Below are 23,527 nucleotides of genomic sequence, written 5' to 3'. Positions count from 1 at the left end.
AGCATAGACTAGAAAAACAATAGAACACACATATATATATATATATATATATATATATATATATATATATATATACATACATACATACAGTATAATCTATATTATATTTTATTCTATTCTGTTCTATTGTTTTTATGTGCTATTCTTTTCTATTATTTTCTATTCTAGTCTAATCTTTTCTATTCGAATTCAAGGTCATTTTATATGAAGTTTGAATTTCGGAAGATGGTTATATATATTTATTATATTTTTTTCTATTCTGTTCGATTGTTTTTCTATGCTATTCTATGCTGGGTGTTGTGTGGGAAATCCCATACTGAAGATCTGCAATAGGAAAGAGGGCTGTAATGATTTTAATTGTGCATATGGCACATACACACAGTACATGTTTGCACTGGAATTGATTATGTTGTGATGTTATATTTTATATTATTTTTTTTTTTTAAGTAGTCTAAATACATTAAGTACATGCCAGTCAAGACACATGTTTGCATAAAAGTATCAAACCTTCATTTTGGCCTATTCACACTTCAATGTTTTCTTGAAGGAGTTATTTATTTTTTTTCTTGAAGGAGGCATTTATTTTTGTTAAAATAATAAACATTAGCCCAAGGCCTCCACTTCTGGGGTCCCCCAGCAGCGATTTTGGCCTTTCCCTTTTTGTGTCTGCCCCCCATAGCAAGCACTTGCTGTAGGAGCAGGTCTGCAAGCTCGATCCAGACCCAGGCTGTGTGCGTCCATTGGCACACACAGTGTGTTTCCACCCCCCCTCCTCCCTGGTTTCTGCTCGCAGGATCTGACTGACAGCAGCAGGACCCAGTGTCACAGGAAGTGGCAGAACATTTCTTACCTTAAATCAGGGAATACATTAAAGTAAAAAAAGGGTTGTTTGAAAAGGAGATCCTTCTCCTGTGAATCAGAGGAATGCAGTGTCAGGGCTCTTAGCCCTCCCTTCTCAGTGCTCAGGTTGCTCAGATGTTGGTTAATTGCCAGCACTCATTGTTACATACTGGCTCACTTGGTGATCATTTCCTGCTCGTCAATCCAGCCTACAGCCAGCCTTAAGCTTTAAGCTGCCTGGTTCATTTCTTGCATGCCTTCGCCTGGTCAAACATATCTAGAGACTCCCTGCTGTGTTCCTGTTGAAGACTTGCCTGGCTGACATCCCTTCTGGTTCCTGATCCTGTCTGCTGCCTCTGACTACGCTGATCTCTGGCTTCCTGATTTACTGGCTTGTTCTGACTACCCGCTTTGGCTACCGAACCTGGACTATGTTTTGACTATGTTTACTATCTGTATCATTTTATTATGTGACATGCAGTTCGTTCTGCACTCCTGTGACCCGTTTTCAGCTGACATTGGGCTGAAGCCTGTGGTTGGCTGATGTCACAGAGACAGTCCAGGCTGAAGAAAGATTGCAACCGCATGATCAGGACTCAGGACCCACTGAGAAGCCTGGACCGGCACCTGGCTCAGCTTCTCAGCGAGCTGCTGAGAGCTTGAGAAAGGCGCTCCTGCCCCCACCACAGCCCAAACCTCTCTTTTAAATAAAATGAAAAAAAAAAAACTTTAAGTATTTTCACAATAAATAAAGTGCATATGAGTTAATGCCAACTGTCAGCCATGAAGTTTTGATTGGAAGGACCGACGTTCAATTCAAGGCAACCCTTTAATGCTGCATGTTTGTCAGCTTTACAACTGGATCCTTGCTCCTATTAATGTTGCATGTTCTGTCCATTCACTTTTTGGGCATGTTTTTGCCACATGTTCCTGCAGTAGGTCTAAGTCCTTATCATGGCCTGAATTTTTTATAATATATGCTGCAGCACAGCAGAGCCTTTTTAGAATGGAAGGTATTTTCATGTCTTATTCCATAACAAATCCTAAAAATAAGGAGATAGTTCCATATTTATAATGGCTGAGCCATTCAAAGAATTTCTTTATGCCCCTGTGGCCAACTGTTGCTTGGGGAGCAACCAGAACGTGTAACCCAACAGGTTATGGCGAGATAAGCTAAAACGAACCATAAAAATCTCATCTAAAGAAGGAATATTGCTTCTCTTTAGTCCACCTCACCCTAACCGTTTGGACTATACATTCTCTATAATATATGATGAAAATTGCTGTTATGTCCAGGCCTGGCCTAAAGCTGGCTAAAAATGCTTGGAATTCACAAAAAATGATATACAGTATATGCTTATGGATCAGGAAGGGTGCATCCAGAGGGGGAGAGTGGCAGGGACAAGAGTACAGCTAGATATTCCCTGTTCTGGAACATTTAAAGTGGTTGTAAACCCTTACAAACCACTTTGACCTACAGGTAAGCCTAGATTAATGCTTACCTGTAGGTCCAAGCAATATCTCCTAAACCTATATGGTTTAGAAGATATTTGCCCGAAAACAGGCACCGCTGTCTACGGCGCATGCGCCGTAGACAGCGGCGCGCAGGCGCACTGAGCGCGGCATTCTCATCGACGGAGCTGCCGCGCGTGTCGGCTCCCGTGCGCATGCGTGGGAGTGACGTCATTGCGGCTTCGCCGAATGACAGCGGCGGAGCTGCGAGACCCCACCAACAAGATGGATGCGGCGGACTACAGGGGACAGCGGCAACTTCGCTGGCTCCTGTGTCAGGTAAGTGACACATAATGGGCTACTATGCGATGCATAGTAGTCCATTATGCTTTGCCTTTGCAGGGAATGAAAGAGGAAGTAAACTCATCAGGGTTTACTTCCTCTTTAAAAGGAAAACAAAATACTAGACATGTGCGATTCGGCTCGTAACAAATAGATTTTTGTACAAATTTGTTAGTATTCGCACATTTGGATCAATTCGAACATCCAAATAGCTGAAAGAACCAAATTACGAAAATTACGAAATTACGAATAAGCAAAATAACGAACACGCGAAAATACCAACTTACAAACAGACAAACGAAACTCCGAAACTCCGAAACAGTAAAAGAAAGAAAATTACATCTATAACGAATAATTTACATTTTGTATTTTAAATCCTTTGTCTGTTCGTAATTTCGTATGTACGTATTTTCATTAGTGTGTTCATAAGTTTGTTTCTTCATCTGTTCTTAATTTAGTTTTTGTTCGTGTTCTCGAATCGTTCTTTTGCATGGACAGTGTAATGCCCTGTACAGACGATTGGACATTCCGACAACAAAACCGTGGATTTTTTTCCTTCAGATGCTGGCTCAAACTTGTTTTGCCAAAACACGGTCACACAAATGGTGTGGCGGAAATTCCAAACGTCAAGAACACGGTGAGCCGAGAAAAAAGAAGTTCAATAGCCAGTGCGGCTATCTGCTTGATTCCGAGCATGCGTGGACTTTTGTGCATTGGAATTTCCGACAACAACTCTTCTTGTCGGAAAGTTTGAGAACCTGCTCTCAAACAGTTGTCAGAAATTCTGACAGCAAATGTCTGATGGAGCTTACACATGGTTGGAATTTCCGACAACAAGCTCACATCGAACATTTGTTGTCGGAAATTCCGATCGTCTTTATGTGGCATAAGTGTATCTTAATATGTATGTTCGTAATTTTGTGTTCTCGAATCATTCTTTTGAATGGGCAGTGTATTAGCGAGTGATGTATCTTACTTAATATCTTTAGCCAATCAGCTTATCCCTTTTGTGTCTGAGTCAAACGGCATTCCTGAATCTTTTTAGATTCAATTGAGGAGGAGTCAGGTCTGGGAACTGAGGGAGTGGACTGGAGAAAGTACAGGACTTATTAGAAAAACAAGTATAGGATTATTATTCTTTATTTCCTACGAAAGTACGAATCAACGAAAAAGGCAGTCTCACAAAAGTAACAATTAGTAAATTACGAGTAGTGTACTGAATAAACTAAAATTCTTATCTAACAAAATTATGAATTTCCAATCAAAGAAAATTGTGAATCATTTTGTATCAAAGAAAATAAAACTGTTACGAAAATACGAACAAGTCCGAATATGAAACCTCGCGTCTTTGAAATTACGAATCATTAGACTAATAGAATTTCGATTAATTTCATATCAATGAAAATATATCTGTTACGAAAATACAAATGTGTCCAAATATAAAAACTTGCATCTTACGAAATGACAAATCGTTACGAATCAACGTAAATGTAAAGAAACAAAACAAATTTGTTGTTATGCACATGTCTACAAAATACAACTTAATGTATCTAATGCAGCTGATGTCCATTTTCCGTGAGATCAATTGTCCAGGGGTGTGTGACAGCATGGGCTGGTGCCCATAAATAAAAAAAAACAATGGCTGCTCAAGACAATATAGGCCATATCAGGCAATGATTATCCCAAGCCAATAGTGCATTAGTGGTATTTATTAGGAGCCCATATTCTGAGCCAAAGAATTCCAATAGAAATGTGAAACATTCTAATCAGATGGAATGGAGAGAACCATTCATAGCAGATGAGCACACAACACGAGGAACTAGAAGTGAGTACTTTTAAACATCTTCAAATTCCTTTTGAGGAGATAAACAGCGACAGGCTAGTACAGCATGGGAACCTTTTTTTCCAAAATTGAATGTCCGATGTGTGTGCATGCCAGGTAAACAGCAATGAATGTGTCATGGACTATGGTTTGTATCCACCAAGAGTCAGTTAGTCCTGGAGACTAAGCCCTTGTACACACGGTCAGAGATTCCGTCGGAATGTGTCCGATCGGAGCGTTTTGTCGGATATTCCGACTGTGTGTGGTCTGCATCGGACTGTTTCTGTTGGAATATCCGTCGGACCAACTTTTCCAACTTGCCAGAAATATTTTCTGACAAAATGCTCCGATCGGACATACTTCGATCATGTGTAGAGAATTCAGATCGGACAAAGTGCCACGCATGCTCAGATCAAATTCCTACACCAAAGCTATTGGCTATTAGCGTGAACATAGTCCCGTCGTAACGAAATAACGTCATCATGTCGGATTTTCGAACAACTTTGTCCGACTGTGTGTATACAACAGTTTCGGACGAAATCCGACGGATTTGGTTGTCGGAATCTCCGACCGTGTGTACAAGGGCTAAAAGGGGCTTACCTGAGGCACACTGGAGTCACTGGATGACACAGAGCACTCTGGGGTCAGTGGGTGACACAGGATGGTCTAGGGCAGTGACTCCGTAGTATCCGCCATCATCCAGTAACCCTAGAGCAGTGATGGCGAACCTTGGCACCCCAGATGTTTTGGAATTACATTTCCCATGATGCTCAACTACACTGCAAAGTGCATGAGCATCATGGGAAATGTAGTTCCAAAACATCTGGAGTGCCAAGGTTCGCCATCACTGCTCTAAGGTTACTGGGTGACAGCGGATACTACGGAGTCACTGAGTAACACAGGTTCTCCTGAGGTCACAAAGTGACAAAGGATGGCAGCTGGTACGGAAGACATGAGGCACGAGAAGACAGGTAAGCTCAGCTTAAGCATTTCATGCTAGAACATTGAGCCATGAATTGCTATGCAACTTAAGGCCGTGCCATGCAGGAAAACTGTTTTCTAATTGAATGCAGTACCAGGTCAGGAAGACTTTTTCCTGATTGGTCATGGTGGCAGGATTTTGGATGAAACCAGTGCCAGTGGCCAAAAGCCAGACAGGGGCCCCAGAGCTGGATCCCGGGAGAGGTACATGTAACGGTCTGTCTGATCCTTGATATGAAATATTTAATCTACTGATCAATCTCAAGTTCTTTGTATATCTGGGCAAAACGAAAAACAATATGCAGTACTTTGAAGCAATACATCCACATTGTCCCATGTTTTAGAAAAAAGAGAAAGGTCTGCTGTCACCGGTGACACACCTCCAGCCCTAAAATATGCAACAGAAAGGAAAAATAAGTCCCAGGGTGATATTCTTCCTTTCTTTTCCCATGTTTTGTCTTTTTAAATATGTTGAATGTACGGAAAAATAATTACTCTCCTAATCTCCATAACATAACAAGGAGGTCTATTGGAACAGGGAAGAACTTGGGCAGGGAGGACAACACTGCTTGGGATTTCAGTGCACCAGATGCAGCGTTGTTGTCAACTCACTACATGATGTTAACTACTTCAGCTCCTACTTCAGATCCGCGCTATAACCGATCTATTGACGTCCTCCCGTGCCCGATTAGCCTGCGCGCCTCCTGCAGGGTGCACGCGGCACGCTCTGGGATCACAGATCAGAGTAAGGGGTCGATCCCGACCCCTTACCATGTGATCAGCTGTCAGCCAATGACAGCTGATCATGTGATGTAAACAGAGACGGTAATGGGCTATTTTTTCTCCTTGTGCTGACAGCGTGAGCAGAAAAGAAAAAGCCGATCACCGGCGGCTGTGAGAGGGACATCAGTCCCGATCACGGAGAGCTGCCGCCAGTTCCTCAGTGCCCACCTGTGCCAGCTGCCAGTGCCAGCTAGCAGTAGACAACAGTGCTGCCTAACAGTGCCCACCAGCGCCACCCGTCAGTGCCCTCAGTGCCACCCATCAGTGCCCACAATCAGTGCCTCATCAACAGTGCTGCACATCAGTGCCACCTATCAGTGCACATCAGTGTCACTTACCAGTGCCCATCAGTGCCACCTATCAGTGCCATCAGTGGTACCTATCAGTGCCCAGCAGTGCCACCCATCAGTGCCACCCATCAGTGGCCATCAGTGCCATCTTATCAGTGGCCATCAGTGCCGCCTTATCTGTGCCCATCAGTACCACCTTATCTGTCCACATCAGTGCTGCCTTATGTGTACCTACTCCAGCTCTGTGACTGGTTGGAATTGCGTGCAGTCACAGCACTTACTAGTGAATAAACGGCACGGAAGGTCGTTTCTTCACAGCACATGCGCCAGTGACATGATCATCACACTGCAAGGTAAATAGCTCCTAAACGGCGCACGTTTAGGAGATATTTACTGTACCTATAGGTAAGCCTTATTATAGGCTTAGCTATAGGTACAACTTCCGCATTGGGGGTTTACAGCCACTCTAAGCTCACTCACTTAATAAAAAAATGTCCATAGGTATTTTCCTAAACTTTCAGCCAAGATAGAACCTGATAAAATGTGTACTTATTGCAGCTATATATTGATTTTTTTTTTTATTGATTTTCCCTAAGCAAGTAAACAAAAGACTTAACGGGATATTTTCTGCCATGCTTTTTTATGATTCATGAATATTACAATGAGATACATCAAATGTTGTGTTTATTTATCCAGTACAAGAAAAATTCAAGCCTGGCCTAATACATCTTTCTACAGCTTTTACATTAAAGAGGCCACTAAAGGGGTGTACAGAGGATGCAATTAGTAGAAATCTGTTATAAAACTGTGTATGAATGTTGCTGACCCTGATAAATAGATCCTGCCTAATGAAGCAATGTTGTCTCAGATCGCACTCACTGAAATATTATAATGAGCATCTTACTGTAGCACAAAGAGCATGCACTTTATTTTTCACAGCTGAAGCGTACACTGTCAGCCTTGTGTGTGAATACGTAGCGTCTTCATTCAGTATGGACTGAGGCATTTCTCTGCAAACTCAAAACTTTGCAGACGCCATATTTAGATGCCTATGAAGCTGAATTAATATAATATGGAGATTTCTTGACTTCTTTGGTCCTATTGCAGCCAGTAATGTCTTGTTTGGATCAAGTCACATGTAAAATGGTTGCCGCAGGATTTTGTTTTCATTAGCTGTTTAAATGTTGACCACTTCCGGACCGCCGCACGCCGATATACGTTCTAACTTTGAAGAGGAATATTGTTGTTATGGCAGCAGCTAGCTCCGGTTTTCCGATAATAGTGGTCTCTGTGGCGGATTTTTTATATATATATATATATATATATATATATATATATATATATATATAAATATATATATATATATATATTTTTTTTTTATTGCATTTTAGTGTAAATATGAGATATGAGTTCTTTTTGTCCCCCAGATCTCATATTTAAGAGGTCCTGTCATGCTTTTTTTCTATTACAAGGGATGTTCACATTTTACATTCCTTGTAATAGGAATAAAAGTGACAAACATTTTCTTTTTAAAGAACAGTGTAAAAATAAAAAGTAAAATATATAAGAAAAAACATTTTTTTTTTAACGTGCCCCGTCCCGCCGAGCTCGGGCGCAGAAGCAAACGCATACATGAGTAGCGCTCCCGCAAATGAAAACGGTGTTCAAACCACACATGTGAGGTATCACCGCGATCGGTAGTGGGTGAGCAATAATTCTAGCCCTAGACCTCCTCTCTAACTAAAAAATTGCAACCTGTAGAATTTTTTAAACGTCGCCTATGGAGATTTTTAAGGGTAACATTTTGGTGCCATCCCATGAGCGGGCGCAATTTTGATGCATGACATGTTGGGTATGAATTTACTCGGCATAACATTATCTTTCACATTATAAGAAAAAATTGGGCTAACTTTAGTGTTGTCTCATTTTTTCATTCAAAAAAGTGTATTTTTTCCAAAAATGTGCGGTTGTAAGACTACTGCGAAAATACGGTGTGACAGAAAATATTGCAACGACCGCCATTTTGTTCTCTAGGGTGTTAGAAAAAAAATGTATAATGTTTGGGGGGTTCCAAGTAATTTTCTAGCAAAGAAAAAGTTTTTAAACTGTTTTTAAACAACAAATCTCAAAAAGAGGCTCGGTCCTTAAGTGGTTAAGGTCTGTGTTGACAGGCTTTTGTTTGCTTCAGATGTTGGTTAGCCCTTGCAGGTCAATGTGTAAGCCCTTGTACACACGGTCAGACATTCCAACAACAAAATCCGTTGGATTTTGTTTGGGCGGATTTTGTCTGAAAATTGTGTTGCATACACACGTTCGGAGAAAGTTGTAGGAAAATCTGATCGTTCGTAACGTGATGACGTTATTTCGTTACGACGGGATAGCCAATAGCTTTGGTGTAGGAATTTGATCTGAGCATGCGTGGCACTTTGTCTGATCGGAATTCTCTACACATGATCGGACAAAGTCCTATCGGATCATGTTGTCGGAAAATTTTATAGCCCAGCTCTAAAACTTTGTCGGTCGGATATTCCGACGGAAACAGTCCGATGGAGCCCACACACGGTCAGATTATCCGACAACACTGTCCAATCGGACATTTTCCGCCGGAATGTCCGACCGTGTGTACAAGGGCTAAGACAGTGTCAGAAGAGTTCATTTTTTTTGTTAATGTAGTATCTTCCTGGATCCTCCTGGGGCCTAAAGTGGCTTAGTTCTCTCCATGCCCATTTGCAGCTGTATTATATAGTGTAGGTGGAGCTGGAGGTGAGCAGAAGGGAAGGGTGACTACCCAAAAAGTTGGACGTACCATACTGTTTTTGTTCCGCTTTGCGGGTCCCTATGAATGGGTGAAATCATGGACTTTGGACTTACCTGTCAGACTTACCTCAGATAAGTGGTAGGAGGTCCTATTCGTTAATAATTATACTGCAGCATCCCCCTCTTGTGTGCTGGAGTTCTGACTGTACTGTTTACCAATTTTTGGAAAAACTAAAAGCTATGTTTAGTCAATTGACACTTAGCACAACTAATAAAATACCATTAAACTTAGTCCATAAAACCATGATAAAATCACATCGCCACTGTGCTAAACGTGGAAATTAAATATTCAGTTTTCCAATGGTGTCATGTGTTCCTCCACCAAACAAGTGAATTACATGCTCACCTCCAAATTTGATCTCTCAAACAAGGTCAAACTGCACTCAAGATTATTCCCAGGTAAGTAAAGTGTATGGAAAAAAGAGAGTGAGCAGTTGGAAGCGGGGGGCGTGGCCGGATGGGTGGAGCGGAGTGAGTGAGTGTGTGAGGAAGCCGCCGTGTGTGTCTCCCTCCCAAGCCCCCATGGCGAAAGCGTGGAGTGCTTAAAATTACGGCCGGGTGCAGTGCAGTGCAAGGAGGGCTGGAGTTGAGTTGAGCTGCATAGCTGGACACTGGACGGGAGGAGGAGCGACGGCGTGACACTACCTTATCGTGCCAAGCTCTCGGGGATCCCCGCTGACTTCCGGGTTCCGTGTCCCGACGGCCGAAGTGAAGTACGAGCTCACGAGTACCTCCGACCAACGCCGAACCATCTACTGAGAAGACACCGCTCACATCAAACCACCGAAGGTTCCCCCGCTCCCCGGCAAGCCGCAACAGGAGGAAGGAGGTAAGCGGCGGGATTGAGGGGAGGAAGAAACCGGCAGTCTGAGGGGCATTGTAGGTGGTGATCTGGTGGAGAAAGCTGGGACACAGTGATGCCTGTGATGCCTGTGGACTGGTAGTACTTAATCAGGAGGGCACCGAAGGGGGTAAGAAACATTTACGTTCTCCTGTCAGTTTGTCTCCTCTGGATGTCTGGATGCCCGGATCCCTTCGCCTTGTGTATGTGTCTGCTAATCTAATCTATTAGCCTGGGTAACACACGTAAAGGAATACCTCCTGGAAAAGGAAAAAAAACCCGAACATTTTTGTAAGCAGTTTCCAGGAATATCTGAACCTGTGGCCTGTGGACTGATTATAAGGCTAGCTCAGTGCATCATTAATTTATCAACTGAGGGAAGGTGTTTGTGCTAATTATTAACAGGCTAAACGGTACCTGAGTTAATGTGATAGGAAGTGTCTGTGATACTTGAAATGAACATTGGCACACGGCTACTACTGCATTCAGTGATTATTGTGTGGTGTGCGGTCGGGTCAAAACCCTCTTAAAAACACGCTATAACCGGGACTGTTCTGTTCTGATTGTTCTGAAGTAAGAGGTGAGAAAGGGAAAGTAAGATGCAACATCTGCGCTCTGCAAAAGAAAGGGGGGAAAAAAGCTCGCAACAGTCCGCCACAGCAGCTAAGTTAGAACAGTATGCTCATAACCCGGTACAGTCATCTCAGACCCCTCCAAAAAAAGGACAGTTAAAGGGGCAGCAAGGTGTAATGACCGAAAGGAAAAGTATGGGACAGTCAAACATTAATATTAACACACAGGTTGGAGCAGTGGCAAAATCCTCAGTAAATAAAAATGCGGACGCAGGGGAACAGTATATAGAAACGACAGCAGGCGACTCCCCCCCGTTAGAAAAAGAGCCAACTATAAAGGACGTGCTACTGGCCGTAAATGCATGCAACATCTCACTGAAAGAACTTTGTAACCAAATGAAGGGAGTGAAGGAGGATTTACTGGTGGTAAGGCAGGACCTACAGAAAGTGGTGGAAAGGACGACAGAACTTGAGATAAGGACTAGTAGATTAGAAGATGATTCAACCTTCCTAATTAAAGAAGTAGAAAGCCTGAAGGAGCAGTTCAGCGGATATAGAACAAGAATGGACGAAATGGAAAATAGGCTCCGGAGGGACAATGTGCGAGTAGTGGGGCTTCCGGAAAAAAGTGAGGGTGTAAACCCTGCTGAGTTTATGGAGCATCTTCTGGTTGAACTGTTTGGGAGGGATGCTTTTTCAACAGCGTTCTCAATAGAGAGGGCGCATAGGGTACCCTTTAGAGCACCATTGGAGGGGGGCCGTCCCAGGCCATTATTAATGAAATTACTTAATTATAAAGATAAAGTGGTGTTATTACGGAAGGCAAGGGAAATGGGGAATGTACTGTATAAAGGTGTTAGAATTTCATTATATTCTGATTTTTCCCCAGAACTTCAGAGAAAAAGGGTAGAGTTCCTCCAGGTGAAACGCAGGTTACAGAAGCTCAGGGTGCCGTATGCTCTTCTTTATCCTGCAAAGCTACGGATTAATGCATTAGGGCATACTCAGGTTTTCTGTTCCCCAATGGAAGTGGAAAAATGGATAGAAGAAAATAAAGAAAAGTTGTAGTCGTTGGGGTTTCTAGTACTGAGTGGGATAGGAAGATAGAAAGAGAAGGGGGGATGAAGTATGTGTGGGTTTTTATTTTTATTTTTTTTTTTTATTTATTTTTTTTTTTTTTTTTTTTTGTTTGTTTGTATGTTTGTTTGTGTTGTTTGTGTTAGTATGGGAGGGGGGTTGGGAGGGAGGTAACACACGGCGAGTGTACTAGGTGTGGGTGGCAAAGTGGTTGTGAAGAGAGTGGTATAAGGTCACTAATAGCCCCTAGGGTAACACCTAGGAAGGTGGGGGAGGGGGGGGAGGGAGGTAGAAAGGGGGGAGAGGGGATGGGTGTAGTAGGGAAAATAGGGGGGAGGCTGAAGGGGAAAAAAAATATGTATGCACTAATAAATGGAGTACAGGAAATAACTCAAAACACAAAAGCACACAAAATGGGGGGTGGTAAAAAACAAGGAAAATATATGGGTCACAAGGGGGAAAATGGTAATAAACAATTATATAGTATAATTTATATCCAAAGACACATAATATATGAGTTAATGGTGACGCCTAATAGATTTGTTATTACACAAGGGAGTAATATTTGGGGAGTGCGGTATAAGGTAATAAAAGAAGTTAGGGGGGAGTTGGTGGGTACTGGGAGAAAAACGGTTCTTAACAGTGTCCTCAGTAGACTGGTTATTTCGCTCTCTCTCTCTCCTGCCTTAGGTTTTTCTTTTTTTTCCTCTCTCCTCTCTATTTGTTTATGGCTATGCAGGACGGTAAAATTAAGATAGGCTCCTGGAATGTGAGGGGACTGGGGACGCAGCTGAAACAAAAAGCTGTGCTATCCTTGTTGGAGGGATGTGGAGTAGAGCTGCTCTGCCTGCAGGAGACCCATTTAAATAGAGATACAATATACCGGTTGCAGAGTAGAAAATATCAATTTCAATATCATTCTGTTTATTCGACATATAGTAGAGGGGTGAGTGTCTTGGTAAAAACGGGGGTGAATTTTGTATGTAAACGGGTCAGCCTGGATGAAAAGGGCAGATACATTTTCTTACATTGCCTAATTGAAAATAGAGAATGTATGCTGGCAAATATCTACATCCCTCCACCATTTAAAATGGAAGTGCTTTTTAAATTACAGGAATTTTTAGTAGGGATAGATGGTGTTCCTATAATAATAGTAGGGGATTTCAACATGGTATTGGATATTAAAGTCGATAGATTCCCAGAAAAAACACTGGCGGAACCAGCTTGGCAGGGGAGGTTGGGACAGTATCTGGAAGAAGTAGGGCTACGGGATTTATGGAGAACTGGGAACCCGGGAGTCCGGCAGTATAGTTGTTACTCGGCCACGCATACTACGTTATCCAGGATTGATATGATACTGGGGAATGACCTGGCCTTACAAATGGTGGAAAAGATTGAATATCAGCCTAGGGGGATTTCAGATCATTCCCCAATGACAGCAGTATTAAAAATGAGAGAACGTAAGGTACAGAGGTTGTGGAAAGTGAACCCGCTATGGTTAGAACTGATAAAAAAAGAGACAGAAGAACGCCCTGAGAGAATTCAGTGGGAATTAAAAGAATTTCTAAAAACTAATCGGGGTACAGTAGCATCAGGGATCCTGTGGGACACTCTGAAAGCTTTCCTGAGGGGTCTCCTGATCCAATCAATAGCAAAAATAAATAGAAAGTCTAGGGAACAGGAGGTACAAATAGGGAGAGAAGTGATAGAGGCTGAAAGAGATTTTATTAGCGATCCCACTCAGGGCAAAGAAAAAATCTGGCTAGATAAACAAGAAGAACTTAGGCTATTAACTCTGAAGAAAGCAGAGATTCAACATATGTTCCAACGCCAGGCCTCCTTTGTTGAAGGGGAAAGCGTGGGAAAAATGTTGGCACAACTGGTGAAGAATAACTCGGGTCCTTCCTCAATCTCGGCGATTAGGATAGGTGAGGGAAAGGTCACAACAGAAACTGGGAGTATATGCCAAGCATTTGAAGGATATTATAAAAACCTATATACTGCACAGAAAGTGGGGATGGATGAGCAAATGGAAACATTTTTAGGTCAATTAGAGGTACCATGTTTGAAACAAGAAGAAAGAGAGGAACTGGAAGCCCCAATAACTTTGAAAGAACTTCAGGAAGCAGTTGCGAGTATGCCAAACCAGAAATCGCCTGGTCCGGATGGACTACCGATTGAAGTCTATAAAAATTTTGGCGAGATACTGATTCCTGAACTCCTGGAGATGTTAAGAGGAGCATATGGGGAGGGTAAATTGCCTCCATCAATGATGGAGGCGGTTATAACACTGTTGTACAAAGAAGGGAAGGACGCCTTAGATGTTGCAGCGTATAGGCCAATTTCTCTCCTGTGTACCGATACAAAGATACTGGCCAAGGTATTAGCGACTAGGCTTAATCGAGTTATAGCAAGATTAGTCCATATGGACCAAACAGGGTTTATAGCCAACAGATCAACGAGTATAAATATTAGAAGAGCCTTTTTGAATTTGCAGGTCCCAATGGATAACGATACTCCGGGTGCAGTAGTGGCATTGGATGTAAGGAAAGCATTTGATAGCGTAGAATGGGGATATATATGGAAAGTTCTGGAGAAATTTGGCCTGGGTCCTTCCTTCATAGGATGGATTAGGATGCTATATGACAAACCTAGTGCAAGACTAAAAATTAATAATGAGTTATCCGGGAAAATAGAACTGGGGAGAGGGACGAGGCAGGGGTGTCCATTATCACCCCTGCTCTTTGCATTGGCCATAGAGCCCTTGGCATGTGCAATTAGAGCAAACCGGGAGATAGTCGGTTTCGTAAGGAAAACTGGAGAGGAAAAAATCTCACTTTATGCAGACGATATCCTATTGTTTTTGGGGGATATGAGGTACTCATTACCAAGGGCAGTGGGACTGGTGCAAGGGTTTGGAGGCTTCACAGGGCTGGAGATAAATTGGGAAAAATCGGAATGTCTTCCTTTGGACCCAATGGGTCAGCAAACGGCCCTGGGAACCCCCCAAATGCCAATAGTGGATAAGTTGAAATATCTGGGAGTTACCTTATCAAGGGATCCTAAGCAATATATAAGTCATAACTTAGTCCCATTATTGACTAGGTTTAAACAAAAAATTGCTATATGGAAACGAATGCCTCTCTCGGTGGCTGGCAGATGCAATCTGATAAAAATGATATGGATGCCCCAACTTTTATATATATTACATAATGCCCCAATATGGATTAACAGAAGTTGGTTTAATAAAATCGAGATGTTGTTTAGGGAGTTAATATGGAGGGGAGGACAGGCCAGATTGAGATTGCGGATGCTCCAGCTACCGGGAGAGGAAGGAGGATTCGCGGTCCCTTATCCGGAGTGCTATTTTTGGGCGTCCCAATTACAACAGCTAGGGGGGATTGATGAGATGAACGGAGGAACCCCAAATGGGAGATTAGTATTAACAGGCTCACCACATAGCACGCTGATTGAGACCTTGGAAGCGGACTCATTCCAGTGCAGATGCCCTACAGTAAAAATGATGTTAAAACTATGGGATATAGTTAAAAAAAAAATGGGATATAGTGAAATAACAAAGTATACGCCTCTCTGGAACAATAAGAAGCTACAGGAAATATGGCGGGTTGGAAAAATTGTAGAATGGGAAAAATGTGGCATTGTAAGGATCAGCCATTTATATGGCGGCAGGGGTATTAAATCTTTTGATCAACTGCAAAAAGAATTTAAGATATCACAAAACTCATTTTATGCCTATATACAAGTGAGGCATGCTTTAAAGACCCAGTTTGGAAACTTGTTATTAACATGGGAAGAACTGCCCTTGCTATACCCAGTAGCACAAGCAGGACCAACAAAAGGATTAATATCTAAATTCTATGCCCAGTTGGGTGAACAGATTTATAGTGAGAGGAAAGGAAGGGTCGAGAAGGAGAAATGGGAGCAAGACTTAGGTAATATAACTCGAGTACAGTGGAAAAATATCCTAGCGGCATGCCCAAAGGTCTCGGTCTCTCCTCCCCAGAGGATTTCCCACTTGATGCTAATTAATAGAGCATACTATACTCCCCAGAAATTATTCAAATTTGGTAAGAGAACAGATGACTGTTGCCCCAGGTGTGGGGGGTCAGGGAATTTAATGCACATGTTCTGGAAATGTCCCAAATTATTTAGATACTGGGAAGGAGTGGTAAAGATAATAAGTAGGGCCTTTGGGACGGCAATAGAATTAAATCCCATAGTGTGTATCTTAGGTTATAGAAAGGAGGAAGTAGAGAGAAAAGGAGAAACAACAGTAATCCTAAGATGTTTATTTCAAGCCAGAAGGATGATAGCTAGGAGTTGGCAATCAAAGCTAGCCCCCACAGTTGAGGATTGGATAAGTGCGGTAAATGAATATCTATGTAAGGAGAGAGCAGTATATGCAAAACGAAATAACCTAAAAGAGTTTAATAGGAACTGGCGAGAGTGGATAGAAGAGATGCATACCCCAGTTTAAACCATGACAGGAAAGGGAAGAGGGGAGGGGGAGGGGGGAGTGTATATTAAAGGTATAGGAATCATCATAACACATTTATGATACACCGTGAAATAAAAGCACAAATATATATATAGGAGGGGAGGGGAGGGGGGGGTGGTGTTGATAGAAAGGGAGGGAGGGAGGGGAGGGGTTATATTAGTAGGAAAAAAGTAGGAAGTGCAAAAATAGTTGAGGAAGGATAAGGGGGGTTATGGTATGGTCTAGATACTGTTTTTTTTTTCTTGTCTGTTAATTATATGTGATGTATGGATGTATTTTCATATCCCCCGTCCCTTCCTAGAACTTTAAAACTCAGACTCCGGAATGGAAGGAAGATGTATTTGAATCCTGGCAATGTAATTTTAAAATGTGGTCTGTATAATGTGAAAATTTAATAAAGATTAATAATAAAAAAAAAAAAAAAAAAGTGTATGGAAAAAAGTAAAAGAATGTAGGGCACTCTAGATAATAAGACTTTCACACTGAGGAGCTTTTCAAGCGCTTTCACGCAAAAAAATGCTCCTGAAAAACTCACGAAAACCTATTTTCATTAAAATCAATGAATGCTTTCACACTGGGGCAGTGAGCTGGCAGGGTGGTGAAAAAATGCCCCTCTCCATTGAAATTTATGGAAAGCGCTTCAAAAGCACCTGAAAAGCTCTTCAAAAGTGCTCAGTGTTTTGTTTTCTGGCAGTTTACAAGTGCCTCAGTGTGAAAGGGGCCTTTGACTGGCCAGAGGAATGTTCGCATTGTGGGATGGATGTAACTCAGGCAGACAGATGTCTCAGGACACTAGGGCAGCACTTCAAGAGGGAAGCACTTCAAGAGAGAAGCGATCTCTGGTAAAGAAAAAAGCAAACAAAAGGCACCAAGTGCAGAAAAACACGACTTTAATTGCCCAAAGGAGTTAAAATACACTTACTAGAAAATAGATACAAGGCTCATCGTAGTAAGTGGGATGGTATGGAGAATCCAGCATCAGGTAGTCTCTGGAGTGTGAAGTGATGTTTGAGGAATCCCAACCGACCAGCAGAGGGAGTAAGCCACAGAGGAAAGCACTCAAATGGACAGCCGCCCTGCCGGGGCCATCATGGGACGCAAGACCCAGGTGTGATGTCAATGGAAGGGGACCAGGACCAGCGTGGAACCCATTTGCTGGAAATAATGTCAAAAAGGGGGGGGGGGGCACGTTTCGGAGTGTCTATTGGCTCCTTCTTCATGTCGAATCAATAGACGCTCCGAAACGTGTCCAGCTCCTTTGACATCACTTCTGGCACATGCGTTCCAAGCTGTTTCAGGTTTCCTTCTGCTGACGTCACATTCAGGACCTGCAATCCATGCTGGCCCCGGCAGTGCGGCTGACCATTCAAATGCTTTCCTCTGCGGCTTCCTCCCTCCTGGGACTACCTGATGCTGGATTCTCCATACCATCCCACTTACCACAATAAGCCTTGTTTTATCTTTCTAGTTAGTGCATTTTAACTCCTCTGGGCAAATAAAATCTTGTTTTTCTGCACTTAGAGGCGCCTTTTGTTTGTTTTTTAAGTACAGTATATGGAATCAAACAGCCAAATTCACTTGCTTAAATTACTCCTTCGGGCTGCAGGGACTGATTCGCTCTTTTTACTCAATTCAATATCACCATTCATCTAAAGGCATGGGTATTCATAAAACAGAAAGGAAAGCCCAAAGTGCTCTCCATATAAACAATTTATTTCCAGCCAATAGATTAAAAACACTTACAAACAGTAAAATGTAGCAAGGTTCATAGTATTATAAGTTCCCAGCTCACCACTCAGACATCAAAGCTGGCCACGGGATGACATCATGGGCTTGGCTTGGTCCCCCTATACGCGTTACGTCCTGTGATTGGACTTCATCAATAGCAGTTGTGGAATCACCAGCACAGTGTTTGAGCGAGCAAATATAATTGGTTATATTTATATATTATGTTGCATTTTATTTTGGTATTAGGTTGTTTTTTAAATTCTAAGATTACACTAATTGTATTTATTTTTATTTTTTTTATTTATATTTAGTCAATGTTGCCCCATTACTGTGTGGTGTAAAGATGGAGAGTGAGGGCTTTATTGGGTCAGGCACAGCCGATGAAGAACTATAGGGAGAATGAAGTAGGAGCAGCCATCTCAGGGTGGGTGGTGGTCAGGTGATGAAAGGTCTCGCTAGTGGGACTACTTAAATTGGGCCCACAACTGTGGCACGGGGCTAGTCCTAGAGACCCGGCCTGTAACCATTGATTTGCAAGGTCTTGTAGCTAAAAAGTATGTCAGCTCCTGTCCTTGAGGGCATGAAAGGTCTCGATAGTAGGACTACAGAAATTTGGCCCACAGCTGCGGCACGGGGCTAGTCCCAGAGACCCGGCCTGTAACCATTGATTTGCAAGGTCTTGTGGCTAAAAGTATGTCAGCTCCTGTCCTTGAGGACAGGATCCTTGTGAGGATTCCTTCCGTTGTAAGGTCCCTAGCAAGTCACAATGACCTTTGGTCTCTAGGTGCTTATTAATGTAAATTAATACTGAATGATCTCAAAAGCATTTCAAATTGATGTTGTTAGCCTAAGTCCTTAACTTTTTGATTAAACCAAACCTTTCCTGGGAGGCATATGGGGGCTGCCATTGACAAACCCCTTCAGATGTTCTCTGACTATAATGCCGCGTACACACGATCAAATTGTCCGGCGTACTTAGTCCGCCGAAACGCATTTCACCGGACAATTCGATCGTGTGTGGGCTTCAGCGGACTTTTCCAGCGTAAAGTCCGGCGGACTTAGAAAGTATTTTTGCAGTCCAATCTTTCCACCGGACTTGGGTTTCAGCAGACAATACGTTCGTCAGTATGCTAGTCCGGCGGACTAAGAATGACGCATGCTCAGAAGCAAGTACAAAAAGGAAGGTATTGGCTACTGGCTATTGAACTTCCTTTTTCTAGTCCCGTCGTACGTGCTGTACGTCATCGCGCTAGCAAATGCCGGACTTTCTGTGTGTCCGTGTGTGGCCAAGTCCGTTCGGTAGAAAGTCCGCCGGACTATCCGCCGGATTGTTTGCCGAACTAAGTACGCCGGACAATTCGCTCGTGTGTACGCGGCATTAGATTGATCCTCTCAGTTTGGTAATGTAATGAAGTAAGTTGAAATACTTACCTGCAACAAGTAAGCATGTCAGAAAAGTCAGAGTCCAATGTCCTTGTTCACATACTAGTGCCAGGTAAATTGCACACAGGATTGAAGCCAGAGGGTGAACATGACAGCCAGGAAACTAGCGTTTGTAGAATAAGTAGCAACACGATCCTGTCTATCTCAAAAGATGTTAAAAAAATTTTGCAGAATTTTAGTAACTTGAAAACCCCGGTCCTGTTATGCCGCGTACACAGGACAGGACTTAAGTCCGGCAAACTTTCGACGGAGTTCTGACAGAGTTCTGACGGACTTTCCGAATGAACGGACTTGGCCACACACAATCACACCAAAGTCCGACGGATTCGAACGTGATGACGTATGACTGGACTAGAATAAGGAAGTTCATAGCCAGTAGCCAATAGCTGCCCTTGCATCGGTTTTAGTCCGTCAGACTAGAACACACACGAGCGGATTTCTGGGTCCGGCAGAGTTCTGTCGGAAAAATTTGAAACATGTTCCATTTCTAAAGTCTGTCAGACTTTTGCAAATCAAAAGTCCGCTGCAGCCCACACACGTTCGAATAGTCTGCCGGAATCATTCCGTCAGACTTTTGATGTTGAAAAGTCTGGTCGTGTGTACGGGGCATTACATAGAATTCAATAAGTTTCTATACTGATCATTGTATAGGACCAGAAAGCTTGCCTCCTGAAATAAATATTTCTGCATTGATAGATGCTGCACAAAACTTTGCGGTAGAAAAATCCAGTAGCAGTTTTATCCGCCTAGATCAGTGATGGCGAACCTTGGCACTCCAGATGTTTTGGAACTACATTTCCCATGATGCTCCTGCACTCTGCGGTATAGTTGAGCATCATGGGAAGTGTAGTTCCAAAACATCTGGGGTGCCAAGGTTCGCCATCACTGGCCTAGATACTGGTGGAACTTTACAGTGTAAGAAGATGTAATAGGCACCGTTACATGGCAATTGCTGTGCTTCCAATAAAGTCAGACATTGCTCCTAATAGCCTTTTTTCATATTGTCCCGAGGTCCTCAGTAACAGTGTGAATTTTATTAAACTTTGAAAACATGATATATATTACTTTGTGTCAGTGCTCCAAATTAAAGCTATAAATATATTACTTTGTAGATGTTGTCATTACTTCCCTTTTTCAAGTACGATGGACATACAGTGCCTTATAAAAGTATTCATACTCCTTCAAATGTTCCACATTTTGTCATTTTGCGACCAAAAACGTAAATGTATTTAATTGGGATGTTATGTGATAGACCAACACAAAGTGGCACATCATGGTAAAATGGAAGGAAAATGATAAACGGTTTTCAACATTTTTTACAAATAAATATCTTAAAAGTGTGGTGTGCAATTTGTATTTAGCCCCCTTTTACTCTGATACCCCTAACTAAAATCTAGTGGAATCAATTGCCCTCAGAAATCACCTAATTAGTAAATAAAGTCCATCTGTGTATAATTTAATCTTAGTATAAATACAGCTTTTCTGTGAAGCCCTCAGAGTTTTCTGAGAGACCCTTAGGCCGCGTACACACGCGGGGACTGTTCGCCCAACTTTGTCCGCTGAACAGTGTTTCGGCGGACAGTCCGCCCGTGTGTGGGCTTTCAGCGGACAGTTTCAGCGAACAGTCTGCTGAACAAAGTTTTTCGGAAATTCCGAAAAACTGTCCGCTGAAACTTGGTTTCAGCGAACAGTCCCCTCGTGTGTAGGCTTGTTCGTCAAACTAAGTTCCGCGCATGCTCAGAAAGGATTTACACGCCGAAAGTTGTAATGCAGTGTATAGGACGTCGTATTTTCCGTCCCGTCGTACGTGCCGTTCACGTCATCGCGCACGGTTTCAGCAAACTGTTCGTTCGTTGTGTGTGGGCAAGTCCGTCCATGCTAATTTTGAGCGGACTGTTCGCTGAAACTGTTTGACGGACAAAGTTGAGCGAACAGTCCCCGCGTGTGTACGCGGCCTTAGTGAACAAATAGCACCATGAAGGACAAGGAACACACCAGACAGGTCAGGGATAAAGTTGTGGAGAAGTTTAAAGCAGGGTAAGGTTCTAAAAAAATATCCCAAGCTTTGAACATCTCACGGAGCACTGTTCAATCCATCATCCGAAAATGGAAAGAGTATGGCACAACTGCAAACCTACCAAGACATGGCCGTCCACCTAAACTGACAGGCCAGGCAAGGAGAGCATTCATCAGAGAAGCAGTCAAGAGGCCCATGGCAGAGATCCACAACTCAGGTGGGAGAATCTGTCCACAGGACAACTATTAGCCCTTGTACACACGGTCAGACATTCCGACAACCAAATCCGTCGGATTTTGCATACACACGGTCGGACAAAGTTGTTGGAATATCCGATCGTTCAGAACGTGGTGACGTTATTTCGTTATGACGGGACTACGTTCAGGCTAGTAGCCAATAGCTTTGGTGTAGGAATTTGATCTGAGCATGCGTGGCACTTTGTCCGATCGGAATTCTCTAAACATGATCGGACAAGGTCCGATCGGATCATGTTGTCGGAAAATTTTAAAACTTGGTCCGTCGGATATTCCGATGGAAACAGTCCGATGGAGACCACACACGGTCGGATTATCCGACAACACGGTCCGATCGAACATTTTCCGTCGGAATGTCCGACCGTGTGTACAAGGGCTTAGGCTGGATTCACACCTATGCATTTTTTGTGCTTTTTCCTTTTTTCAGATTTGCACTACAGATCATGCTCCATAGGAAACCATGTTAAATGGACTGTAGTGCAAATCTGCAAAATACAAAAAGCATTAAAAATGCATAGGTGTGAATCCAGCCTAAGTTGTACATTCCACAAATCTGGCCTTTATGGAAGAGTGGAAAGAAGAAAGCCATTGCTGAAAGAAAGCCATAAGAAGTCCCATTTGCAGTTTGTGAGAAGCCATGTGGGGAAAGCAGCAAACATGGAAGAAGGTGCTCTGGTCAGATGAGACCAAAATTTTACTTTTTGGTTCAAAAGAAAAACGCTATGTGTGGCAGAAAACTAACACTGCACATCCTGAACACACCATGCCCACCGTGAAACATGGTGGTGGCAGCATCATGTTGTGGGGATGCTTTTCTTCAGCAGGGACAGGGAAACCGGTCAGAGTTGATGGAAAGATGGTTGAAGCCAAATACAGGGTAATCTTAGAAAAAAACCTGTTATGCCGCGTACACACGAGCGGACTTTTCAACATCAAAGGTCCGACGGAACAATTCCGTCAGACTATTCGATCGTGTGTGGGCTGCAACGGACTTTTGATTCACAAAAGTCTGACAGACTTTAGAAATGGAACATGTTTCAAATTTTTCCGCCAGAACTCTGCCGGACCCAGAAATCCGCTTGTGTGTGTGCTAGTCTGACGGACTAAAACCGACGCTAGGGCAGCTATTGGCTACTGGCTATGAACTTCCTTATTCTAGTCCAGTCATACATCATCACGTTCGAATCCGTCGGACTTTGGTGTGATTGTGTGTGGCCAAGTCCGTTCATTCGGAAAGTCCGTCAGAACTCTGTCAGAACTCCGTCAGAACTCCGTCGAAAGTCTGCCGGACTTAAGTCCTGTCGTGTGTACGCGGCATTAGAGTCTGCAAAATACCTGAGGCTGGGGCTGAGGTTCACCCTCCAGCAGGACAATGACCCTAAACATGCAGCCAGAGCTACAATGAAATGGTTTAGCTCAAAGCATATTCATGTGTTAGAATGGCCCAGTCAAAGTCCAGACCTAAATCCAATTGAGAATCTGTGGCAAGACTTGAACATTTCTGTTCACAGACGCTCTCCATCCAATCTGACAGAGCTTGAGATATTTTGCAAAAATGTCCCTCCCTTAGATGGGCAAAGCCGGTAGAGACATCCCCAAAAAGACTTGCAGTTATAATTGCAGCGAAAAGGTGGTTCTACATAAGTATTGACTCAGGGGGGCTGAATACATATGTACACCACGCTTTTCACATATTTATTTGTAAAAAAAATCTGAAAACCAATTATCATTTTCCTTCTACTTCACAAT

The 23,527-nt window shown here is 42.8% G+C and overlaps 1 protein-coding gene across 1 annotated transcript in view; it reads left to right on the top strand.

Annotated features, from left to right (window-relative positions):
• Positions 1-23,527, top strand: part of STK32C (serine/threonine kinase 32C) — a 407,759-nt gene that overhangs the window by 338,582 nt on the left and 45,650 nt on the right. The window lies entirely within an intron of this gene.

The sequence above is a fragment of the Lithobates pipiens genome, unplaced genomic scaffold (genome assembly GCF_037356315.1).
Source record: "Lithobates pipiens isolate NorthernLeopardFrog02 unplaced genomic scaffold, aLitPip1_a1.2 Scaffold_25, whole genome shotgun sequence".
Classification (NCBI taxonomy): domain Eukaryota; kingdom Metazoa; phylum Chordata; class Amphibia; order Anura; family Ranidae; genus Lithobates; species Lithobates pipiens.
Note: the sequence above shows the minus strand (reverse complement) of the source record. Positions and strands in the feature narration are given on the sequence as shown.